Source organism: Chenopodium album, chromosome 19 (assembly GCF_948465745.1).
Source record: "Chenopodium album chromosome 19, dcCheAlbu1.1, whole genome shotgun sequence".
In the NCBI taxonomy this organism is placed as follows: Eukaryota; Viridiplantae; Streptophyta; class Magnoliopsida; order Caryophyllales; family Amaranthaceae; genus Chenopodium; species Chenopodium album.
In genome coordinates, this window is record NC_137852.1 from 43,654,057 (window position 1) to 43,678,835 (window position 24,779).

At 34.6% G+C, this 24,779-nt stretch overlaps 1 pseudogene; it reads right to left on the reverse strand.

Annotated features, from left to right (window-relative positions):
• Window positions 1-6,637: 6,637 nt before the first annotated feature.
• LOC145594451 (uncharacterized) overlaps window positions 6,638-24,779 on the reverse strand; it is a 30,600-nt pseudogene continuing 12,458 nt past the window's right edge.

Sequence of the window (24,779 nt, forward strand, 5' to 3'; positions counted from 1 at the left end):
ACACTTAACTTTATGAAAATAATTTTAAAATTGGAAAAATAGGAAGAGTTAGGTACTATGTGTGCAAATCATTTTAATGAATTTGTCCATCTAGATTTCTAAATCTATTTCTCAAAGGGCAGCTTTAAGAGTATCCATTTAGTTTTTTTTTGGCTGGGATCGGGACAGAGAAAGGATTTTGAGGGTTGAGGACTGGGTTTCGTGGCGGTGGGGAGGGAGTTTCGTGGGAGGGGGAGGAACGGCGTCGGCGCTGCGAGGGAGACTCTAGGTGGTCGGCGCTGCGGGAGAGCTTCTTGGGTGGCGTTGGTGCTGTGGGACAACAGAATCCGGTAGCTGGGACGGCGGGAACGGCGGCGGGGAGGGTGGTTGTGGCTGATGGAAGTTTTGGCTGGTCGGGGTTTTTGAAATAATTTTGGGGTTTTTTTTTTTTAATTTTCTGATTTTTTTTTTTTATATATATATATATATTTTCAATTTTTTTTAAGAATTAAGATAATGGACCAATTATATCATGACATGTGTCATGATTAACCCCTAATGATTAACGGAGTTAACGGCCGTTGGTCATTAATGGCACTCGGTGAATTTTTAAAAAACTGAGTGATATTTGGTGTATTCTGAAAAGTGCGATGACATTTGATGAATTTTTAAATTTGTCAGTGGCATTTGGTGAAATAGCCGTAAAATAAATCAACTATATAACTTCTAAGCGGCTTTTTAGAATACCTCCTCACACGGTCACACCCCCCGCCCAAAACCCCCTTTTCCCTTTTTTGACGGGCCCTTTCCCCTTTATAAGATAAGTAACACTCACTGTTACTTAAAATTTCATTTAAAACAAGAAAAAATACTTTGAAGCTGATTTTCTCGAATAAAACTCACTCACCTTTCCAAAATTCCACTTAGAATCAAGAAATCCTTAATTTCTTACTTCATCAATTATGGCTGACAAAAAACAGTTACTGGAAATCATCAAGGCTGAAAAAGAGAAGGAGAAAGTTGAAGAAACAAAGTTGAATAAGAAGATCCGGAGATGCAGAAGAAGGCTGTTTCTACTGTTTAGTAACTCTGTAAACCGATTGAAATTCGAAGCTTATCAACATTCTTTCAAAATGCAGGTGATTAATTAATCTGGGTTACTCTCTTTTATTAATTCTTTTTTCATTTTAAAAATATTAATACAATTTTAATTGTTTTTATCCTATACAGTGGATTATTGCGGAAGTATATCAACAGTCTGGTGAACGAATGCACCGTATGTTTCTTTTTCATGATTCTTTCACAATTATTTCGTAATATTCTTGTTACTGTTATTTATTTCAACGATTTTCTGGGTTTTGTTTGAGTTAATAGTATGATTTATTGGATATATGTATATGTGATTTTTATAATTTATTCTTGCTTTTTTTTGTAGATTCTTGATTAATTTCTGCTGATTGGTTTTTGTAATTTTTCTGTATTGTGGTTGTATTAATTTATAAATTATGATGTGGTTGTATTAATTTTTCTTGTTACTGCAATATATTTCAACAATTTTCTGGGTTTTATTTGAGTTAATTGTATGATTTATTGGATATATGTATATGTGATTTATATACTTTATTCTTGCTTTTTGTAGATTCTTGATTAATTTATGCTGATTGGTTTTTATAATTTTTCTTTATTGTGGTTGTATTAATTTATAAATTATGATGTGGGGATTTATAATTTTCTCATCCGAATTTGATCATTAGAGGATGCTGACAAAACCCATCTTGTTTTTCTGATTTTTGGTTGATATATAGAATTAGGTATAGTGTTTTTTTAATTGTGTGCAATTTCTCATTTTTATGATTGATAAATATTTGATGAGTAGAAACATGTTGCATATCTTGGTTACATTGACAAAACCCTATAGTTTTTTGTATTTCTTGCTATTTCTGCAGTCTGCATGACACTCAGAAAAAGTCAACATAACCATTAGTTCATCGCATTTCTTCTCCTGTCTGTTCACTTCTCTTTTCCCCCTCCCAACCCCTTCCCTCCCTTTCCTTTCCTTATTGAATTTGTAAGTGATACTACTTTATCTCCCTTTGGAAAGAATCTCTTTTTATTCATTAATGCATAGTTAACTAGTAAGTATATATGGTTCAATGTTTGCTCAGCCAATTTATTAAATCTGCAGGTTGCTGGGAGTCCATAGTTCTAGAGAAGGGAACTACTCTAAATCTGAAAACTGCAGGCTCTGTTTTTTCTCAGAAGAAAGTTAAATCTCTCCCTCCAAAGTACATTGTGCGAGATTTTTATGAAAGAGATGGCGACTTTCTTCTAATGACCATTAAACTAAGCACCATAGCACACAGAAATTTAGTCAAGTTTGTTGGATATTGTATGGAGGGTCGCAGCACACTGGTGTATCAGATGCCTAGTACACACATGAAAACCTTTGATGAAGTGGTACACGGTATGTATAGACTTTGTACAGCTCTTATATTGTACACTTTCGAATTCACTTCTTGTAAGATGCGAGTGATTGTTTGTATTTACTTGTAGGTGCTTATCAGCCACTTGACTGGCTAACCAGATTGAAAATAGCAACTGGTATTGCTAAAGGATTGGAGTACCTTGAACTCATTGCTGAACCACATTTCTGCTACAGTTCGTTCCACCCATCAGGAATTTTATTGGACGGGAACATGAATCCATACTTAAGTGATTTTTGCAATCAGATTCTTAGCCCTACTGAAAGTGATGGAAGCTTTGGATACTGTGATCCTGAATTCACATGTTTTGATGTTCTCACAGCTAAGGCCAATGTCTACTGTTTTGGAGCTGTTTTGATCGAGCTGATAACAAGACGTCGACAGCTTTCTTGGGTTAGTGGCTATCTCTTGGGTAAGTTGTCATTGGACTTTGAAGCATTTACTGAACTTTAACTTCTGTTTTGCAGTCTCTCTCTCTTCTCCGAAAAGGCAACTATTTTAGGTTGGCGGATCCTGAATTACAACAAACTCCTGGCCTACACCAAGTTTTGGATATTGCTCTCCTATCTCTACAGCCTGATGCATTACATCGCCCTTCTATTAAAGAAGTGGTTAATGCTCTAATACATATTGCCAACCAAGCAGAAACAGAAGTACAGGACAATGGTACAAGCCAAGCAACAGGGGATACACAAGACAATATCGGATCATCTGCTGGAAATACAGAAGTACAGGACAATGGTACAAGCCAAGCAACAGGGGATACACAAGACAATATCGGATCATCTGCTGGAAATACAGAAGTACAGGACAATGGTACAAGCCAAGCAACAGGGGATACACAAGACAATATCGGATCATCTGCTGGAAATACAGAATGTAGTTTTGGAGCAGGTCGTAAGAAGGGCCGAGCTACAGTGTGTACAGGAGACAGCTATGGAGCATCTGTAAGTGATGAAAGAAGTGCAACAGTGCAGAATTCCATTTGTGGAGCAACAGGCCAAGCAACAGTACAGAATGAGAGATGCAATGACCTCGCAGCAGTTGGAAATACAGAAGCAAGTTCTGGAGCATCTGTAGAGGATGAGACAAGTGCAACAGTGCAGACTACAGTTTTTGGCAGAGTCAAGAGCGAGGTCGTCAAGAAAAGAAAAGCTGAATGATCAGACCATGTTATACTGATAAAGATTTTGTTGGGATATAGCCCATATAGGTTTTTTGTGGAACTTATGATAAACTACATTTCTATTGCTCTGTAAGGATATACACAATTCTGTTAGGATATACACAATTAGTTGGTATAATTGACAAGTTCAACATTCCCATTATTGTATGATGGTTTGGTCTGTATTTGTCATGTTTTTCTATTGAATAGACTAATAATCATGCTTTAGTTTTTAATTTTGCTACTAATATTTCGAGTTGATTTCATTTTACACGTATTATCGTTATTTTAATCCCAAAATTACCATTACTTAATCAAGGTGATATTTTTATTTGAAATTGGGATACAAATTAATTTTTGTCTTGTTCGAGTACCTTATGATATAAATTTGTCTTGTTAATTGCATTTCAATCAACTGGTGATCAATTTGCCTATTGTAGACAGTAAGATGGGTAGCACGAGCATCAACTGGACGTGATTGTTGTGGGAGGAGGGATTATGGGGAGTTGCACTGCATACCAAACTTCAATGAGGGGCTACTCCACACTACTGCTAGACCAGTTCGACTTTCTACACAACAGGGGTTCCTCCCATGGTGAGTCCCGAGCCATTCGGGTCACCTACCCTGAACCTTATTACTCTTCCATGGTTCTCGAGTCTTCCAAGCTCTGGCAGGAGGCTCAATCACAGGTTGGATACAGGGTCCTTTACCCTACTAATCAGCTTGACATCGGTAAAGCCAAATGATCGCTCTCTTCAGGCTGTCATTCGTAGTTGTCAGTCCAACTCAGTTGATTTTCGGGTGCTTGACCACAACCAGGTCACTCAGGAGTTCTCTGGAGTGGTGACTGTGCCTGAGGATTGGATTGGGGTTGGTAGTAGAGTGGCGGGTGTGATCAAGCCTACCAAAGCTGTGTGTATGTTTTAAACCCGGCCTTGCCCTCCTAAACGGCGCCATTCTCAAAGACAACATGACGGTCGTTGACATAAGCAGAGACACGAGTCATAATTGCATAGTGGTTTCCACAGCCACAGGGGAGAAATTTTATGGCAAAAAATGTGTGGTCGCTGCTGGTGCATGGATGAGCAAGTTAGTGAAGGCAGTTACAGGGCGTGAGGTTCCCATTCAGCCTTTGGAAACTACTATATGCTACTGGAGGATTAAGGAAGAGTATGAAAGGGACTTTTCAGTAGATGGGAGATTTCCTTCCTTTGCTGGATATAGGAGCCCTTATATCATGGCACCCCTTCTTTGGAATATCCTGGTTTAATCAAGGTCGGGGTACACGGAGGACGATACTGCACCCAGATAAACGAACATGGATCCCAGATCCAGAGTTAATGGACCTTCTGAAGTTGTGGGTCAAAGAGAGATTCGGGGGTCGGGTTGAGCATGATTGTCCAGTCTCATCACAATCCTGCATGTACTTGATGACCCCAGACGAAGATTATGTGATAGATTTCTTAGGAGGCGAGTTTGGGAAAAATGTGGTCATTGCGGGGGGGTGGGGGGGGGGGGGGGGGTTTCCGGACATGGATTCAAGATGGGTCTGGTGATAGGGAGGGTGGTGGCAGACTTGGTGCTCTAAGGAGAAGCCAAAGGGGTAGAGATGGAGCACTTCAAGCTAGCCAGGTACGATAAGAATCCTAAAGGTAACATCAAAGAGTTTGCAGTACAAGTGGGCACTTTCAAGCTATAACTTTATGATGTATTTGATTTCATGTCCTTTAGACCTTAGTAGTACCAGATAGGCTTAGGCCATTTAGTGATTGTGTTTGTGGTATTTGTTACTAATACTACAAGGCAAACGGTTGCTTGAATGTATTGTCTTAGCTTCGTGGGCATATGAAGTATCTTTTCGATCAATAATATGAAAGAATCCTACAGTACAGATAGATAAAATTTGAGTCTGGAAAACGATCAGTTTAAACTGTTAACGTAAATTTCAAGCCCTTTTTAGTTCTAATTTTCAAAGTGATGAAGCTGTTAACATAATTATGGACAGAAGGTCGTAAGGAGGTACTCCAAAGCATTCACATTTCCTAGACAAAACAAATTCAGTATTTTCTATTCCAAATGTAATTGTTATATCAAACAATTAAAATCCCCCCCAAAAAAACATGAACTGCATGCACTATCTAAATACATTTGTACATTGTACACGGCTCCAAGCCTTACAGAAACCCTTAAGTTGTAAGTGTGCAAAACCCACAAATTTTAGCTGTACCCCAAATCTTTTACCATCATATCCATTCTACAGTAAACCTCCGGCTCCTTATTGAATGTGAAGCTGACTGAGATTCACCAGAACTAAAAACAGCAGGAAATCTCAGTTTCCCAAGCATTGATTTAAAATATTGAAGCAATATAACCTCAGTATGCTGGAAGAAATCTTAACGAGCATTATGAAATTAGGCTGCAGTCTAATAAGAATCATCATTACCAACTAGAGCACCCCTTAACTTGTTCACTTCACATTAATTCTGATACTGCATTTCATCAACAAGACAAGCATAAGCACAGCTCAGTGACTAAAGTTTAAAAGCAAAATTTAAAAAATTACAAACATCAAGATGGAGCTGACAAATGCACATCAACAATTCCGATATTCATGTAAAAGCAAAAAAGGATAACTAGGTTGCCTTACATTAAAGATCTAACAACAATGAACAAAGCTAAAAGAATCAAATGAACGTAGGCCCCTTAGGAGCCATATTAAGAGAATGGCATAACAAATTGATTTGAGTTCATCAGCGGTACTCAATTTACTCCAAACAAAATATTAACCTGTAGCTAACACTATATCACCCTTGCCAATCAAAACTCCCATTGTGGCATTGAATACAGAGTATTATACTCCCAATAAGGAATGCAAGTTAACAAAAGCAAACTCACAGTGAAACAATCCAGATGATGGCAATGGTGTCATACTATCTCTAGCAAATTTTTAGATATCTAAAAAGTATTCATAACAAAAGAGTAATTACCATACATAAAGAAGCTACCTTTTTAAACTATGAGTGAGGCTAATAATGCATGCAATACAGCCCAATAAATCATGATGGCAAGGCAAAACGCAGGTTGACGCATTAGTGTTCGGTCACAAGATACCCTGGCAAGAAGCAAAGAGGAAAACAATCAAACATTAAGAGAATACAAATTGGTGAAATAACATTGTAGGAGAGAATACCAAGCAACCTACCATAGACCATCAATCATATCGCTGACAGGCCTTGTGAACCTTGGGATGAATCTCGATGTTGTAAGTGATTTGAAGCCATGGACTGAAGAAAAGAATTAGCGAAGAAGAAAATTGAATGTGCTTAGCAAGGGGAAGAGGCAATCCAATGCTTCAGAAATAAGAAGCACAAAAGATGGAGAAATAGTACCTTTATCATCATCTTCAACCTCATTTCTACCAGAATTTTCAGCATCTGTATCAATAGCTATAGAAACTTGGTCATTGTTCACTTTGCGTAAACTCCGAACTTGAGAAGGAGCTGGTGATGTCCATTTGTTTACCTGCAAAACAAGTATCACAGAAAAAACTTAAACAGAGAGACACAGCATACTAGTTGCTCTGTTGCAAATCTAAAAGACATCGACATAAATAAAATTAGAAGACACATACCGCTGGTTCAACCTCAATGACTTCAGAGGTTCCTAAACCATAGACCCCAACACCCTGGAGTGATTTTAGGTGTAGTTCCTTCTCATGCAGTAAAGCTTCAAGAGCTGCTTTTGTGTGTAACAATTCTTCCATCTTATTTCGTTCTGCTTGTAGAAGTGTATCCTTACTTTGTGCTGCAAGCCTCAAGTCTTCCAATTCGGATATAATGGATGTTAAGTCCCTCTGAACATGTTCCTTGTACTCATCCTGAGGACTGTTGCCATCAACAGCATGGACATTGTGCTTCAGAACACCAGAAAAGCTAGATTCAACCATATTAGAAAATCATGAAGCTCACTAGAAGATTGTTCTTTTGTCATCTTTGTCACTTTTAAGACGTCATTAGTGCATCTAGTGACCTCTTGCCTTAAGAAGGAAATTTCTGCATCTCGATCCTGCAACTGCGCTTGAAGATTTTTAATTTCAGAGAGAAGACCTTCAGACATATGGTGCAGCTCATCAAACTTGTTCACAGTAACAGAGAGCTTTTTAAGGGCCTTAGCACGAGAAGCTTCTACATTCTCCAATCTATATTCTCAGGCCTTAGCACGAGAAGCTTCTACATTCTCCAATCTATATTCTCGGGCCTTAGCACGAGAAGCTTTTCAACTGTTCTAATGCTTTTTCCAGCTTTTCAATCTCACTTCTCAGGGCTTCCATCTGATTCTCTTCCTCCTCTAGTGCTTGCATCAGAGCCTCAATTTCTGCCGAAAAAAACAACACATTTACAGGGAAACTCTTGGTCAAATTCGGCAGAGTTATTGATTACAGAAAATAAATCAAGATTGAATGATAAAATGCAAAACCTTGTTCTTTGGCAGCCACCACACCAGTCAGTGACTTAACCTTTTCCCCTAACTCAGTGGAACTGAGACAGTCCTCCTGTAGTTCAGCAACCCTTTGTTCCAACAAGCTCCTGTCTTTACCTAAAGCATCCAACTTGTTCTCCAAATCATGAGCATAATTCGTCATTGATTGCAGATCCCGGGAACAATGTGCAGCAGTAGCTTCGGCTTCCTTAATTTGGCTTACAAGCTCCATGCATATCCGTTCCCTTTGGTCATCCTTCTCTTGAAGCTCCTTTTGCAAATCAAATATTGTAGTTCTCATCTCTTTGCTTTGACCTGCAATACCCTTGATTCCAAAATCAACAAAATCTTTTACAGACCCCAAAAGCTTATCAGCCAGAAGTTTTATGGAATCCTCAGAAGACGAAACAGAAACCCCGCTAAAGTTAACGCCATCAGCTGTAGGCAAAGCCGGCAAGTTGATTCTCAGATTCTCAGCAGAAAAATTTTCTCCAATCAATTGGCCTTTTCTATTTTCAATCTCCATAATGGAGCTAATGCATGCATCATATAGAAGAGATAAGATTCTACGGAATACAACTCCCGCCATGTCTTTTTCTTTCCCAACTGATTCTAAATGGATATTGTCACCCTTGATGGATTCCAAGGAGTTTCTTTGAGAAGCAATTTCTCTTAGCATGGTGCCAATGACAGCAGATAACCGCTCAGCCTCTATTCTCAACGACATTGAATGACTTTGTAATCTCTCCTTAAAATCACCAATAGTTTCTGTTAGCTGCTGAAGATGCTGTTCAATAACCTCATAGATTTCAAAGCCAGCACTCTCATCCAAAGAATCAGGGATCTTATTGCCCCACGTAGTTCTTGACCAGAAATCCTGTAAGAAGAAAGCCTCAACTTAGAAACTAAAAGAGATGGACACACCAATACCAACACCACAAGTATCAATCTTTGCTCAATCAATCGATTATCATTACCAGCATATAACAAATGACAGCTTAAGTGAATTAAATAATTCGTCTGCTGACAGGAAGAGTCACAGCAATATGTAAAGATACGGAGTCTAAAAAATAAGGTATCTTCCTATACTCTACTCTTAATAAAAATTCGATTCCTACATCTTGGTTGAAGCATGCAATGCAGCTATATAAATACTGAAATTCTAAATTATTAACAATATAAGATCATATGACATGAAATAGCAGAAATTTTGATTCCAGCAAAGTTGCATTAATCTATGTCAACATTCCAATCACCAATCAAGCAGGAAATGCAGACAGAGAAAAAGGGAATATGCAAGGCAGACCTTAATATTTTTTTTTTCTATCTAAAAATAAAAGCTACTATAACACAAGTTATTATCTGAGGAAAGAAATAATAAACAAGAACAAATGCCTATAATTTACGTCAGTAGACAACAATATATGCTTGAAATTTTGTACCTTGAATCTGGAATTAACAGAGACCAGGCCAGCATGATCTTTTGCAGAGACTGGATTTGTGCCAACATCCATGTTAGACTCCATTTGAGCCCTCACATTGTGCAAAAGCTCTAAATCCTTTGCGAACACATCATCAAAGAAGACTTTCTTCACTCCATTGACACTGGACTTTAACTTTGGCCGAATTTGCAAGTTGCTTCTCTCTCTCATCAGACAATTTATCTACATGAGAAAGAGCTTCAACTTTGGCCGAATTTGCAAGATCCCTTTCCTTTGAGAGATTTATAATCTCAACCTGAGCTTTTTCCAATTCTTCTTGCAGACCATCATTCCTTTTCTGAACTTCATTCAACTCAGCCAACAGAAGTTCAGCTGATCTTTTGGATTTCTTTGCCTCCAGCTCAAAAGAAGCAGTGGAGTTTTGTAGATCAGAGTACGATTTTACAATTTCTTCCAACTTTTGTAGTGGATCATCAAAACTATTTCCTTTAAAAGCACTGATCTCACCTAGTTTGCTAAGCAACAAGCTTAAAGTATTGCTATTTTGCTGTAAATGTTGCTCAGCTTCTAAGAGACGGTCTTTCAAAGATAAATTTTCAGCTTCAAATGCTTTGTAAGTTTCTATTTGGAGACACAAGTCACTTATCTTCTGACTAGACTCTGCGAGAGAAGATTCATGGCAGTTTATTGTAGATTGCAATCGATTTATTTCGGCAGTCATCTCTTCAATGTTCTGTTTCAGACCATCTCTTTGCTGGACTAGTGACTTGCCTTTTCTAACAGCAAGATTTAGCTTCTCACGAAGAGAGGCTGATTTCTGCTCTTCCTGATTAACAAGCTCTAGAAGTTCCTTCTGTCTCTTATTTACTTCTTACAGTTCACTCACCACAGATTGATTCTTCTGCATGTATAAATTACTCTCCTCCCCGAGCCTTACAATTTCATCTAAAGCCTCAGCAAGCTCTCGATTCAGATCTGCAACATTCTGCCCCTCATGGACTCTGCTCCTGGATATGGAATCACCCAAATCAATGACATCCTTTTCATAGAGATGCTCATTCTCCATATCTGTCACCATTAATTCTTTTGCAGTATGCGCCAAAGTGTATTCCTGTACCCCTACTTTATGATCGTGACCTTCTACATCAACTTCTCTATCATGACTCAAAAGTTTTACAATCATTCTTTCCAAGACCTGAATATTACTGACATCAGAAGACTAGTCTTCAGTTCCAGAATCCTGAGGCACATCAAGAATCAAGCCTTGTAATCTCTTTAAGGCACTCTCAATCTGATTCATCTAATCCACATTTTCAAGGTTCTTTGCCAAGTTCCCCTGCAAAACGCTAACTTTTTTCCTTAAACTATCCAGCTCAAGCTCATATAGCTCAATGGTATGTAAAGCTATTTCACGATCAGAAGTCAAAGTCACGAAGCTACTTGAAAGAGTCTCCTTGTCTTGAATTACTGATTGCAGAGAGAATTCAAGCTCAGATATTCTTCTTTGAGATTCTTCTAGGTCAGTTGACAGTGAAACACGACTACTTTCAAACTTATCAATCTTCTGCTGAAGAGATTTTGTGTGGACATCAGCTTCAGACAATGCACTTTCCTTCTCATGAAGAATCGTTTCAAGTTCATATGCTCTTCTCTGTGATTCTTCAAGATCAGATGACAGTGACTCACAATAATTCTCAATGTTTTCAATTTTCTGCTGAAGAGACCTCATGTGGTGGTCGGCCTCTGACACAGCAGTCCCTAACCAGTAAATCCTTTCTTCAGGTTCCATAGATCTGATCTGAGTAGGCGTATTTATCCTATCCAAAACCTCCCCCCATCTTTGCACCAAAATATTTCTTTCCATCAATGATTGCTCCAGCATGTCATTTTGTTCAGCCAATTCATAATACTTTGCCTACAACTGTTCATAGTTCCTTCTCGAATCATCATCCAGATTTGAGGAGGTTGCACATCATCCTTGCTTCCATCTGTAACAACTAGACCTGGTTATTGGGCGGGTCGGGTCAGGGTCGGTTGCGGGTCAGGGTCAAAGAGGGTCACATTTTATAGGGTCAATATAGGGTCGGGCCAATGCGGGTCGCGGGTCGATAATGGGCGGGCCTACAAAATATCAATTAAAATAAATATTGGACAAAGCCATTATTAAATACATATGAATACAAATTAATCTATATAATTATTTTTACATTATGTATTTTCTTTATCAACCAAATTGAAAAAACATGTAGGCCCTGTAATGACCCTACCCAATAGGGCCCTGTCCAATAATAGCCTTGTTCATTAAAAGCCTTATAAGCTTGGCCCTGACCCTGTTATCATTGGGCTACCCTGTCCAATAACCACCTCTAGTAACAACAAAGCCAGTATCTGAGTATAACCCTCCTCCAACAGAACTCCTTTGGTCCCACTCAGCCGGTGGCAATGAATTGCCAGCAATTGTCTTAGCCAGCCATTCAACCTTCTCTAAGATGTCTTTAGAATGAAACTGGTCTGGCAGCTCAAGATCTTCCAAAATCTCCTCGATCCTCTGAAGGGTAGAATCTTTCAGAATAAAAGATTCTCTCAGTGACGTTGCCGAGTTACGAATGTATGTCAGCTCTGATTCCAGAGCTTCCATACGTTCACCAGCCTCTGAATAGTCCTTCAGTTTCTCTTCGATCTCAAGAATCCTAGAATCTTTCAACTGCAACTCCTGCGAGTACTTATCAAGTTCACTTGACATCTCTGCCAGAGACTGTTTACGACTGTCACGCTGCACAACCAAGCCTTTTCCCTTTGCAACAGCAATGCTAAGCTTTTCTCTAACAGAAGCAACCCGCCGCTCTGATTGCTCAAGCTCCTTCACTTTCTGCCGTAACTCAGCTTGCATAACATCAAAGCCGTCTTTTGCCTGAACCAAGCTTGCCCTGAAGACAAGGATGTCATTCTGCTGCTGAATAATCAAAGAATTTAACGACTCTACATAGCTCTGCAGCTCATCAAGCTCCACTGCCCTAATGTTGGCTTCATTAAATGATAAGCTGCCCTGCTTTTCTAGCTCCTTAAATTTCTGTATAAGCAACAAAACTAAAGACTGCAGGCTTAAAACAGGTGACACCTACGTTCACCTCTGTATCATGAACCTTTAGCAATTCTTTGACATCCAAAATAAGCTTCGGTAATGCATCTGTATCCAAACACCTTTTGTTCAGTTCCTGAATGTCATGCACTTTCTGCAACAGGTGCGAGGACAATTTGTTGTTTAACTCCTTAAGCTGCAGTACGTCACCAAACAAATTCCCCAATTTAGCTACAAGGGCCTCATAATAACTAACATCCAACAGACCCTGTTGGTTGTTCTCATTGTGAAGTATTTTACTATCTTCAAATTGTTCAACACTGACATTTAGCAAATTAGCAACATCAGCAGAAAATTTCTGTAATAGACCAATGGCCACACTGCGTTCTTCATTAACAGCACGCAACTTTTCCTCTACTTCTGTATATGAGCTAGAAAGTTTATCATGAGCATCAAGCCTCAACTTGCAGTTCTGAATCACTACACAGGCAGCGTTTAGAGAGATAGAGAATCGGTCAAAAACGTTCATGTCATGGCTAACGTCACATAGAAGAGGGTAAGCAGCTGCAGATCTAACAATTGTGTCTAGCTTCTGAACCATCGGAACAAGCTCAGCAAAGGCAGAATTCCATTCCCTCTCAACTGATAATATATTCTCTCTCATTTCCCTCTTCATGGCTTCAACTTCATTGAGAACCATAGAAGTCACCTCAACTGAGCTTTTTCGCAGCTCCTTAAGTTGAACCTGCAATACATTGATTGTAGATTGAGTGGGAATTTGCATACTGTCTATCCAGAACTTCACATAAATCTATAAGCTGAGTTTTCTTTGCTTCAGTATCATGTGCATGTTGATTCATAACTTCACAAAATACTTCCAGCTCAATGTTTTTGCTTCAAGATTAATACTGACACCCTTCAGAGCTTCAACTTCATCCTCATGCTCACCACAGGCTACGACAGCAGCTTTACATCGACTACTTTCTTCCATGAACAGAGCATCCACATGTTCAACATTCTGAGCAAGGACCTGAAGTATACCTGCCAAGGAACTAATTTGCTTCTTTGCAGCAAAATGGGGATCAAGAAGTCCTACACTTTCAGTTGAGGGGCTTTCCTCAGGCCTTTGGTCATCAACACTAGCTTTGGTCTCAAAAGCTTGAATCAATTTTGAAATTCCAGGAGCTGTATTTTTACCAGATGATCGACTAAGAGATACTGAGTGAGAATACATGCTGTCAACTTCCTTTTCAAGCTTTTGCATCATTTTCTCAGCCTCCTCCAGATATCCCTTTATAGTTAAAGCACCCTCACAGGAACCAGACTGTATATTACAAAGAGATGCATCAGACACGTCTCCAGCTATACGAGCAACTGAAGGTGATGCAGCTTAGGGTCTTCTCTTGCCAAATTTTTAGCAGAACTATCAGTATCAGCTGTTCGGAAATGAGTCCTGGATCCAATCCCCACAGAAGAAAGCTGAATTTCCCTCTACTTTAACGTTGCTGGATCAAAATGAGCTTGATTTTCTTGGCCTTCAAAGTGTATGACGTTTCTTTCCCTCTACTTTAACGTTGCTGCTACTACCTCCTCCTATTCATTTCCTAGAAGTACTGTAGAAGAAAATATTGATACTGTAGTTTTTTCGTTCTTTTAAAGTGTAAAATTACTAGTCATTGATGAATATATATGTGTTTTATGTATATATAATGAGAAGACTGAGAAGAAATCTTGACCATACAATTGCATCCAACGATTCACATTTCATGCTGCAACAAAATGCACATTTAGCCCAAAAATTATGCACATTCAGTACAAAAGTTATGCACATTTAATTAAAAAATTATGCAAATTAATTTTTTACTTTCATTTTCCCTCTCAATCATATCTCTCTCTTCCGATCCATAGCTTATACAATGTTGTGGCTTTTAATTTAGAGGTGAGAAAATAATATTGGATATGAAAACTTGATTGCAAACTCAAATAATTATTTCTAGGCTTTCGTTGCATTGGTGAATTCTTATGCCGAATTGCAATCTCTAACTCATAATTAACGCTAAAAATAATGTAAATACTATTCACAACATAAATTAATAATAGTTGGTTCGTGCAGGCGGATGCACGATCCACATGGTGCATCCGCTCCAAAATACAAAAAGGCGGAATGAACATTCAGATGTATACTAATGAACATGGTCATATAAAAGAACATATTAGTCATTTATAATGTACATGGACATATACATAAAAGAACATAGTGTTCAATTATAATGTACATCAGTTTTTTATGCAACAATTTTGTATATATATTTTTTTAAAAAGAAATTTTGTATAATGAAATATATAAATAGTAATATAATTTTTTTTTTACCATACATTAATTATAAATCATTTCAATTTTTTTACCAAAATTTTAGTATTTTTTTTTACCAAAAGGTGGTATAAAGGAATTTTTTACAAATAATTTCAGTTTAGTATAAATAAGTTCAATTTGGTATATTTAATTTTAATTCAGTAAAAAGCAATTACTTTAAAGATGAAATATAATTGAGAAACAATTAAAAAAAATTATACCACCACAAAATAACCAAAACTTAGTGAAATTATTTTTACTGAACTGACATTATTTTTGCTGAACTTAAATTTTGTTTACCGAACTGAAATTACTTTTACTGAACTTAAATTATTTTTGCTGAAATGAAATTATTTTTACTGATTCTCTATTATATTTTCTTCTTAAAACTACTAATTTTTACTGAACTGAAATTATTTTTATAGAATATTATTTTCTTATGGTGAAGTGAACATGGCCTAAGCTTTAAGAGATTTTTGGTTGTAGAATGTGCAATAGGTGTATGTAGGGCTGGCAAAAACTAACCCGACCCGAGAACCCGACCCGAAAAAAGCGGGTTAGGGTTGAGTTTTTCGACCCGAAAACTTAAATGGGTCGACACGAACCCGAACCCGAAATTAAATGGGTTAGGTTAAGGTTGAAAATCTCAACCCGAAAACGACCCACTTAACCCGAAAACATAATTGGGTTGAAATCAGGTCGAGTTAACCCGAACCTGACCTGAATAACTCGAAAAAAATCAGGAAAAAAACTTTTAAAAAACTCCTAAAGTAACCAGCCCAAGCCAAAATTCATGCCCATATAAAAAGTAAAACCCTAGGGGTGCTTTCATCAGTTGTAGCCGCTCAACACCCCTCATCTCTCTCTCTCTCTTAATTTTAAAATTTTCTCCCTCTAAAATCTCAAGCTATCAACGCTTCTTTAAGAGCTTCAATCATCAATCTCTAAGGTAATTTATGATGAATCTATTTTATACATATTTCATTCCCCTTCCCACAGTCAAATTTGTGCTTATTTGAGCTCTACGGAGCTATTTTTATTACTAATATACGTTTTCTAGTGTTTTTGTAGAGTTTGTATTATCTTGTAGGAATTTGCAGATTTATGACAGTTCCCAAGCTTATTGAGCCACTACAATGATATTGGAGTCGAATCGTATTTTATGACCGTATATTTAAAGCTCAAGGCCGAGTTAAAGAAATTTGGTTCGGTGATTAAGGGCTCGATATATAAAGAGGTCCATGATTTTACTAGATTATACAAGTTATTATTACAGACCAAGCAAATGAAGAAACTAAGGCTAATAAACTCTAAAAGCCCAAGTCAAAACTTACAAGGCCCGGTAAATAGATGGGTTCGATCTCCTTGGGCCCTACTCCATAATCACGCAGCTTTTGTAATTGGAGATTTATTCTTTGTCGGTTAATGGGATCTTTGGGTTACTGACATCCCTACGAAGGGGTTAATCGATCAGGGGTTACTAGGTCAAAGGGGTTACTTGATCAGGGGTACAGAGGTTACTAAGTTGGAGGGGTTACTAGATTGGTTAGGGGTTACTAGATCGGTGGGGTTACTAGGTTGGTTAGGGGTTGCTAGATCGGTGGGGTTACTAGGTTGGTTAGGGGTTACATACTAGGTCAGAAGAGTCATTAGGTTGGTCCAGGGTTACTTGTGTGTTAGTTGACCCCACCGTGTAGCGAGCCACACACAAAACCGGCTGATTAAGTTTACCTTTAAAAACATGATATGCTATAATAACGTTGTAATTAAACTTAATAATAAGAGTATAAGTTTCCATATTTTAGTTTGTTAAAAAGATCAAGTAGCATAATTTGATATTAAATTTTGTGTGTTTATAAGTTTCGAGGGCCTATAATTTTTGAAAGCACAAGGCCACTAAGACCCCGTTCTTTAGAGCTGCTCTGCTTTGTTCTGCTCTGCTCTACTGAAATCTGCTCTGCTCTGCTTCAATCTGCTCTGATCTACCCTGCCCTGCCCTGCTTAAAATTAATACTTAATATTAAATTATAATAATAATAATAAATATTTAATATTTAATAATAATGATAAATAAATAATATTTAACAATAATAATGATAATTAATACTTAATAATAATAATGAATAATTAATATTTAATAATAATAATAATAATAATAAATTAATATTTAATAATAATAATAATAATTAATATTTAATAATAATAATATATAATATTTAATAATTATATTATTATTAAAAATTAATATTTAATAATAATAATTAAATATTTGATATTAATATTAATAATAATAATTAATATTTAATAGTTATAATATTAATAATAATAATTAATATTTAATAATAATAATAATTATACTAATAATGATAATAATAGTAATAATAATACTTATAACTAATAATATTAATTATAATAATAATAATTTATTTTTATAATAAAATTAATATTAAGATAATAACTAATATTCAAAGATAATACTAATTATTAATTTTTAATAATAATAATAATAATAATAATAATAATAATAATAATAATGATAAAATAATATTTAATAATAATGATAATTATAATTAATATAATAATAATAAAATTAATGATTAATAATAATGCGATAATATTAGTAGTAGTAGTAGTAGTAGTAGTAGTAGTAGTAGTAGTTATAATAATAATATAATAATAATAATAATAATAATAATAATAATAATAATAATAATGAAATCTGCTCGGCTCTACTCGGCTCTGCTCTGCTTCAATCTGCTCTGCTCTGCTGAAATCTGCTCCGCTTTGCTATGCTGTGCTTTGCTCTATTCTGCCTAGAAGCTCAAAAGAATAGGGCCTAAATTGTTTAAATAAGCCGGCTTTGGTGGTATCTACAAATAAAATTTAAAATAATAAGTCCATAAAATTGAGCTAAATATAATCAACCAACTGACAAAGTGGAAACCCTTATTTAATTCAGTTTTATGCATTTGTTAAAGCTACAATTACTTTGTTTTCCAGTTTTCAGCTAAAAATTTTCAAAATTAATCAAATAAGGTGTTTTTTTCCCAGTTGTCTATCAGAATTAGTCAAACTTATCAAAATATTGATAATTTCAAAAACTGACAACTGAAAAGTGGAAACACATTTTTCTTATTTTCTATTTTTTGTTTTTTGTTTTACACAAATCAGAAAACTAAAAATAAAAAAAATGTCAAACAAGTCGTAAACTAACAAAAAAAAAAAAACTAACTCCTGCATAGGGAAATGAACGAATATTTACACTACTCTTGTAGATTTATTGAAACATAAATTACAAAACTAAAGAAAATCAAGGAAAAAGGGTCGATAATAGTCTGAATTCGGGGCAAATTAGAATAGGAAATTAGACTATTTTCAACTAAAAGTCTAAAAATTTAGTAAACCCTAAAACTCTAAAAGAGAAGGAGAGAAAGGGAAAGAACCAAATCCCCTTTATTTGATTTCCAATAACTTTTATTTTATTTTATTTTTTGACAGGCAGTACTAACTTTTATTTAAATGTTTTTATTTTATCTAATTGGATAACTTGGTTAATAATTCGTTCTATTATATTATTAGAATAGAATATAGAATAAGGTAACACACTAACACAATAGGATTATTAGGATAGAATTTAGGAGAAGAACTAGATATAAGGAAAGTAGTCATATCTAGATCTCTAAAACAAACCGTACAATATATATATATATATATATATATATATATATATATATATATATATATATATATATATATATATATATATATATATATATATATATATATAACGACTTTCCTTATTTTATATTCTTATAATTTTATTTTCGTTTTTGAAAAATCTTATATTCTAATAATAATATAAGGAGATTCCCTTCAAAAACATAAAAAGAAATAAACAAGGAGATTTTCACCAAATAAAATAATATTAATACAAGGAGATATATTACCATAAATTATAAGTTGGTATAGGATTATTCATATATACTTTTTCTTTTCTTTTTTTTTTTTTTTTTTTGGTGAAAGAAGATTATTCATATATACTTTGATTGTGCCCCAAGCCACGCGGTTTATATCCTAATCCTACCTAAAGTCTACGATAACTCTATCTATATATACTTGTATAGTTTAAAGCTTTTGTTTCTAATAATAATACACATATTCTCCTAAAATTTAAATTTGCACTAACACATTACACATACATACTCATTGATTACCGAGTTCATCATGTCATATGGAGCAAAGCTATGTGATTTAAGACTCTTCCGAGTCCTCCTAAAGGGTAATCATATATCCCCTGATTTACGCTTTACACGCCAAGGAGCGTTCCTCGTGAGCTTCAAACCATCAGACGATGTGGAACCCTCGATTATCTATTTTGATATGTCTGCTCTTTTTGAAGGCGACTATTATAATTTGGCAAAGCAAGTAATACCACCATATATCAACTCAAAATCTAGAGACTTGCTTGCTCAGCAGATCTCGGATTACTTTGAGAGTTGTTTCTGTTATTTTAGCATCCGTGGCGCGGATTTTCCCTACAAACTGGTTGTTTTATTGGAACTTTCTATGTTTTATCTTCCCGAGTCCTACGAACAAGTTTACAATCACGATAATAGTGATTATTATGTTAATTATTATGGTGGCGATAGCGACAACGATGGCGATGGCTATGGCGATGGCTATGGCGTTCCACTTAATATGCATATGGATAACAACATCGCTGAATCAGCCGCCCTAGACAAAGATGACTTCCGCATCCTTGAGGCATTTTATAACAATGCATCTAATATAGGTAGCCCACAATTCGAAGATATCGTACGCCAGATTTTTGTCAAGATCAAACCAACAATCGAGTTAATGCAAGAAGGAGAGTTAGTCGAGTGGCTTACAAGTCATAATAGTAATAATACATGTTCAATTTGCTTCGAAAATATCTCGACTAAGATGGAAAACACAAGGCTTGTTCGTTGCAACCATGTGTTTCACACCAATTGCATCATGAAGTGGCTTCCAAACAAACACTCATGCCCCTATTGCCGATCCTCTACTTCAACCTTTATACAAATTTGATTGGTTTTATCAGATAATTTTTGTAAAGAGTATTAATGTATTATTGAGTTTTATTTGTTGAAATTTGTTTAAATAGATGATTATTATGATTTATGAGATAATTTTATTTAAGAGTATTATATTGACACTATTACAATTCCCACTTTTTACCTTCAATATACGAGTTAGTTTTCCCTAACTTTTTGAGTCGAAGTATGCTCTCAACATTAAAAAGCGTCAAGAAAGTCACATGAATATGGAGTAAAATATTTTTGGATTAGTTTTATAATATTTATTATATTAAACTAATTTCAAATATTAATGGTCAAAATTGAGCATTATTTCATCTGTGTCAATTAAAGTATCGATTACAAAGTACATGTTAACTTTTTTTTTTCTTTTTTTTTTTTTTAAGAGCTGAATGAGTACTTCAATCGAAGTGCAACAAAGGAGGTTGCACACTTCCCAAGAATAAAAAAATACATATAACAACACAACATTTTATTTATCGACTTGGTCAAACCACTAAAAGCCACTCAAAAGCTAGCGCCGAACACGCCCAATATCTCTAACATAAATTAATAAAACTAAGGGTCTTACACATTTACTGAACTTAGCTGAACTGAACTGATTGAAGCTGAAATGATTTGATTGGAGCTGAGCTGAAGAAAAATTAAGTAAATGTGAGCAGGCCCTTACCATCTTACTAAGTTTAATCATGTTTTCAAAATGCAAAAAATAAATAACAAATTCAATTTATCGTATTAATGGTACATACCAATACATTACTTTAGTAATACATGGCAGTATACGACATTCACAGTAGAATTTTCGATGTTAAAAAAAAATATTTATAGTTAAAATGTATGACGGTCAAAATTTAATTTGCAACTTTGGAATATTTTATATATCACAAATATACATTTTAACTATAAGTTTTCGGGCCGGAAAATTCTACCCAAAACCCACCCAAAATTGGGCCAACGGGCTAGGCTAACCTTGATCACCTCTACTTTAACGTTGCTGCTACTGCCTCCTCCTATCCATTTCCTAGAAGTACTGTAGAAGAAAATATTGATACTGTAGTTTTTTCATTCTTTTAAAGTGTAAAATTACTAGTCATTGATAAATATATATGTGTTTTATGTATATATAATGAGAAGACTGAGAAAAAATCTTGACCATACAATTGCATCCAACGATTCACATTTCATGCTGCAACAAAATGCACATTTAGCCCAAAAATTATGCACATTCAGTACAAAAGTTATGCACATTTAATTAAAAAATTATGCAAATTAATTTTTTACTTTCATTTTCCCTCTCAATCATATCTCTCTCTTCCGATCCATAGCTTATACAATGTTGTGGCTTTTAATTTAGAGGTGAGAAAATAATATTGGATATGAAAACTTGATTGCAAACTCAAATCATTATTTCTAGGCTTTCGTTGCATTGGTGAATTCTTATGCCGAATTGCAATCTCTAACTCATAATTAACGCTAAAAATAATGTAAATACTATTCACAACATAAATTAATAATAGTTGGTTCGTGCAGGCGGATGCACGATCCACATGGTGCATCCCCTCCAAAATACAAAAAGGCGGAATGAACATTTAGATGTATACTAATGAACATGGTCATATAAAAGAACATATTAGTCATTTATAATGTACATGGACATATACATAAAAGAACATAGTGTTCAATTATAATGTACATCAGTTTTTTATGCAACCATTTTGTATATATATTTTTTTAAAAAGAAATTTTGTATAATGAAATATATAAATAGTAATATAATTTTTTTTTTACCATACATTAATTATAAATCATTTCAATTTTTTTTACCAAAATTTTAGTATTTTTTTTTTTACCAAAAGGTGGTATAAAGGAATTTTTTACAAATAATTTCAGTTTAGTATAAATAAGTTCAATTTGGTATATTTAATTTTAATTCAGTAAAAAGCAATTACTTTAAAGATGAAATATAATTGAGAAACAATTTAAAAAAAAATTATACCACCACAAAATAACCAAAACTTAGTGAAATTATTTTTACTGAACTGACATTATTTTTGCTGAACTTTAATTTTTTTTACCGAACTGAAATTACTTTTACTGAACTTAAATTATTTTTGCTGAAATGAAATTATTTTTACTGATTCTCTATTATATTTTCTTCTTAAAACTACTAATTTTTACTGAACTGAAATTATTTTTATAGAATATTATTTTCTTACGGTGAAGTGAACATGGCCTAAGCTTTAAGAGATTTTTGGTTGTAGAATGTGCAATAGGTGTATGTAGGGCTGGCAAAAACTAACCCGACCCGAGAACCCGACCCGAAAAAAGCGGGTTAGGGTTGAGTTTTTCGACCCGAAAACTTAAATGGGTCGACACGAACCCGAACCCGAAATTAAATGGGTTAGGTTAAGGTTGAAAATCTCAACCCGAAAACGACCCACTTAACCCGAAAACATAATTGGGTTGAAATCAGGTCGAGTTAACCCGAACCTGACCTGAATAACTCGAAAAAAATCAGGAAAAAAACTTTTAAAAAACTCCTAAAGTAACCAGCCCAAGCCAAAATTCATGCCCATATAAAAAGTAAAACCCTAGGGGTGCTTTCATCAGTTGTAGCCGCTCAACACCCCTCATCTCTCTCTCTCTCTTAATTTTAAAATTTTCTCCCTCTAAAATCTCAAGCTATCAACGCTTCTTTAAGAGCTTCAATCATCAATCTCTAAGGTAATTTATGATGAATCTATTTTATACATATTTCATTCCCCTTCCCACAGTCAAATTTGTGCTTATTTGAGCTCTACGGAGCTATTTTTATTACTAATATACGTTTTCTAGTGTTTTTGTAGAGTTTGTATTATCTTGTAGGAATTTGCAGATTTATGACAGTTCCCAAGCTTATTGAGCCACTACAATGATATTGGAGTCGAATCGTATTTTATGACCGTATATTTAAAGCTCAAGGCCGAGTTAAAGAAATTTGGTTCGGTGATTAAGGGCTCGATATATAAAGAGGTCCATGATTTTACTAGATTATACAAGTTATTATTACAGACCAAGCAAATGAAGAAACTAAGGCTAATAAACTCTAAAAGCCCAAGTCAAAACTTACAAGGCCCGGTAAATAGATGGGTTCGATCTCCTTGGGCCCTACTCCATAATCACGCAGCTTTTGTAATTGGAGATTTATTCTTTGTCGGTTAATGGGATCTTTGGGTTACTGACATCCCTACGAAGGGGTTAATCGATCAGGGGTTACTAGGTCAAAGGGGTTACTTGATCAGGGGTACAGAGGTTACTAAGTTGGAGGGGTTACTAGATTGGTTAGGGGTTACTAGATCGGTGGGGTTACTAGGTTGGTTAGGGGTTGCTAGATCGGTGGGGTTACTAGGTTGGTTAGGGGTTACATACTAGGTCAGAAGAGTCATTAGGTTGGTCCAGGGTTACTTGTGTGTTAGTTGACCCCACCGTGTAGCGAGCCACACACAAAACCGGCTGATTAAGTTTACCTTTAAAAACATGATATGCTATAATAACGTTGTAATTAAACTTAATAATAAGAGTATAAGTTTCCATATTTTAGTTTGTTAAAAAGATCAAGTAGCATAATTTGATATTAAATTTTGTGTGTTTATAAGTTTCGAGGGCCTATAATTTTTGAAAGCACAAGGCCACTAAGGCCCCGTTCTTTAGAGCTGCTCTGCTTTGTTCTGCTCTGCTCTACTGAAATCTGCTCTGCTCTGCTTCAATCTGCTCTGATCTACCCTGCCCTGCCCTGCTTAAAATTAATACTTAATATTAAATTATAATAATAATAATAAATATTTAATATTTAATAATAATGATAAATAAATAATATTTAACAATAATAATGATAATTAATACTTAATAATAATAATGAATAATTAATATTTAATAATAATAATAATAATAATAAATTAATATTTAATAATAATAATAATAATTAATATTTAATAATAATAATATATAATATTTAATAATTATATTATTATTAAAAATTAATATTTAATAATAATAATTAAATATTTGATATTAATATTAATAATAATAATTAATATTTAATAGTTATAATATTAATAATAATAATTAACATTTAATAATAATAATAATTATACTAATAATGATAATAATAGTAATAATAATACTTATAACTAATAATATTAATTATAATAATAATAATTTATTTTTATAATAAAATTAATATTAAGATAATAACTAATATTCAAAGATAATACTAATTATTAATTTTTAATAATAATAATAATAATAATAATAATAATAATAATAATGATAAAATAATATTTAATAATAATGATAATTATAATTAATATAATAATAATAAAATTAATGATTAATAATAATGCGATAGTAGTAGTAGTAGTAGTAGTAGTAGTATTAGTAGTTATAATAATAATATAATAATAATAATAATAATAATAATAATAATGAAATCTGCTCGGCTCTACTCGGCTCTGCTCTGCTTCAATCTGCTCTGCTCTGCTGAAATCTGCTCCGCTTTGCTATGCTGTGCTTTGCTCTATTCTGCCTAGAAGCTCAAAAGAATAGGGCCTAAATTGTTTAAATAAGCCGGCTTTGGTGGTATCTACAAATAAAATTTAAAATAATAAGTCCATAAAATTGAGCTAAATATAATCAACCAACTGACAAAGTGGAAACCCTTATTTAATTCAGTTTTATGCAT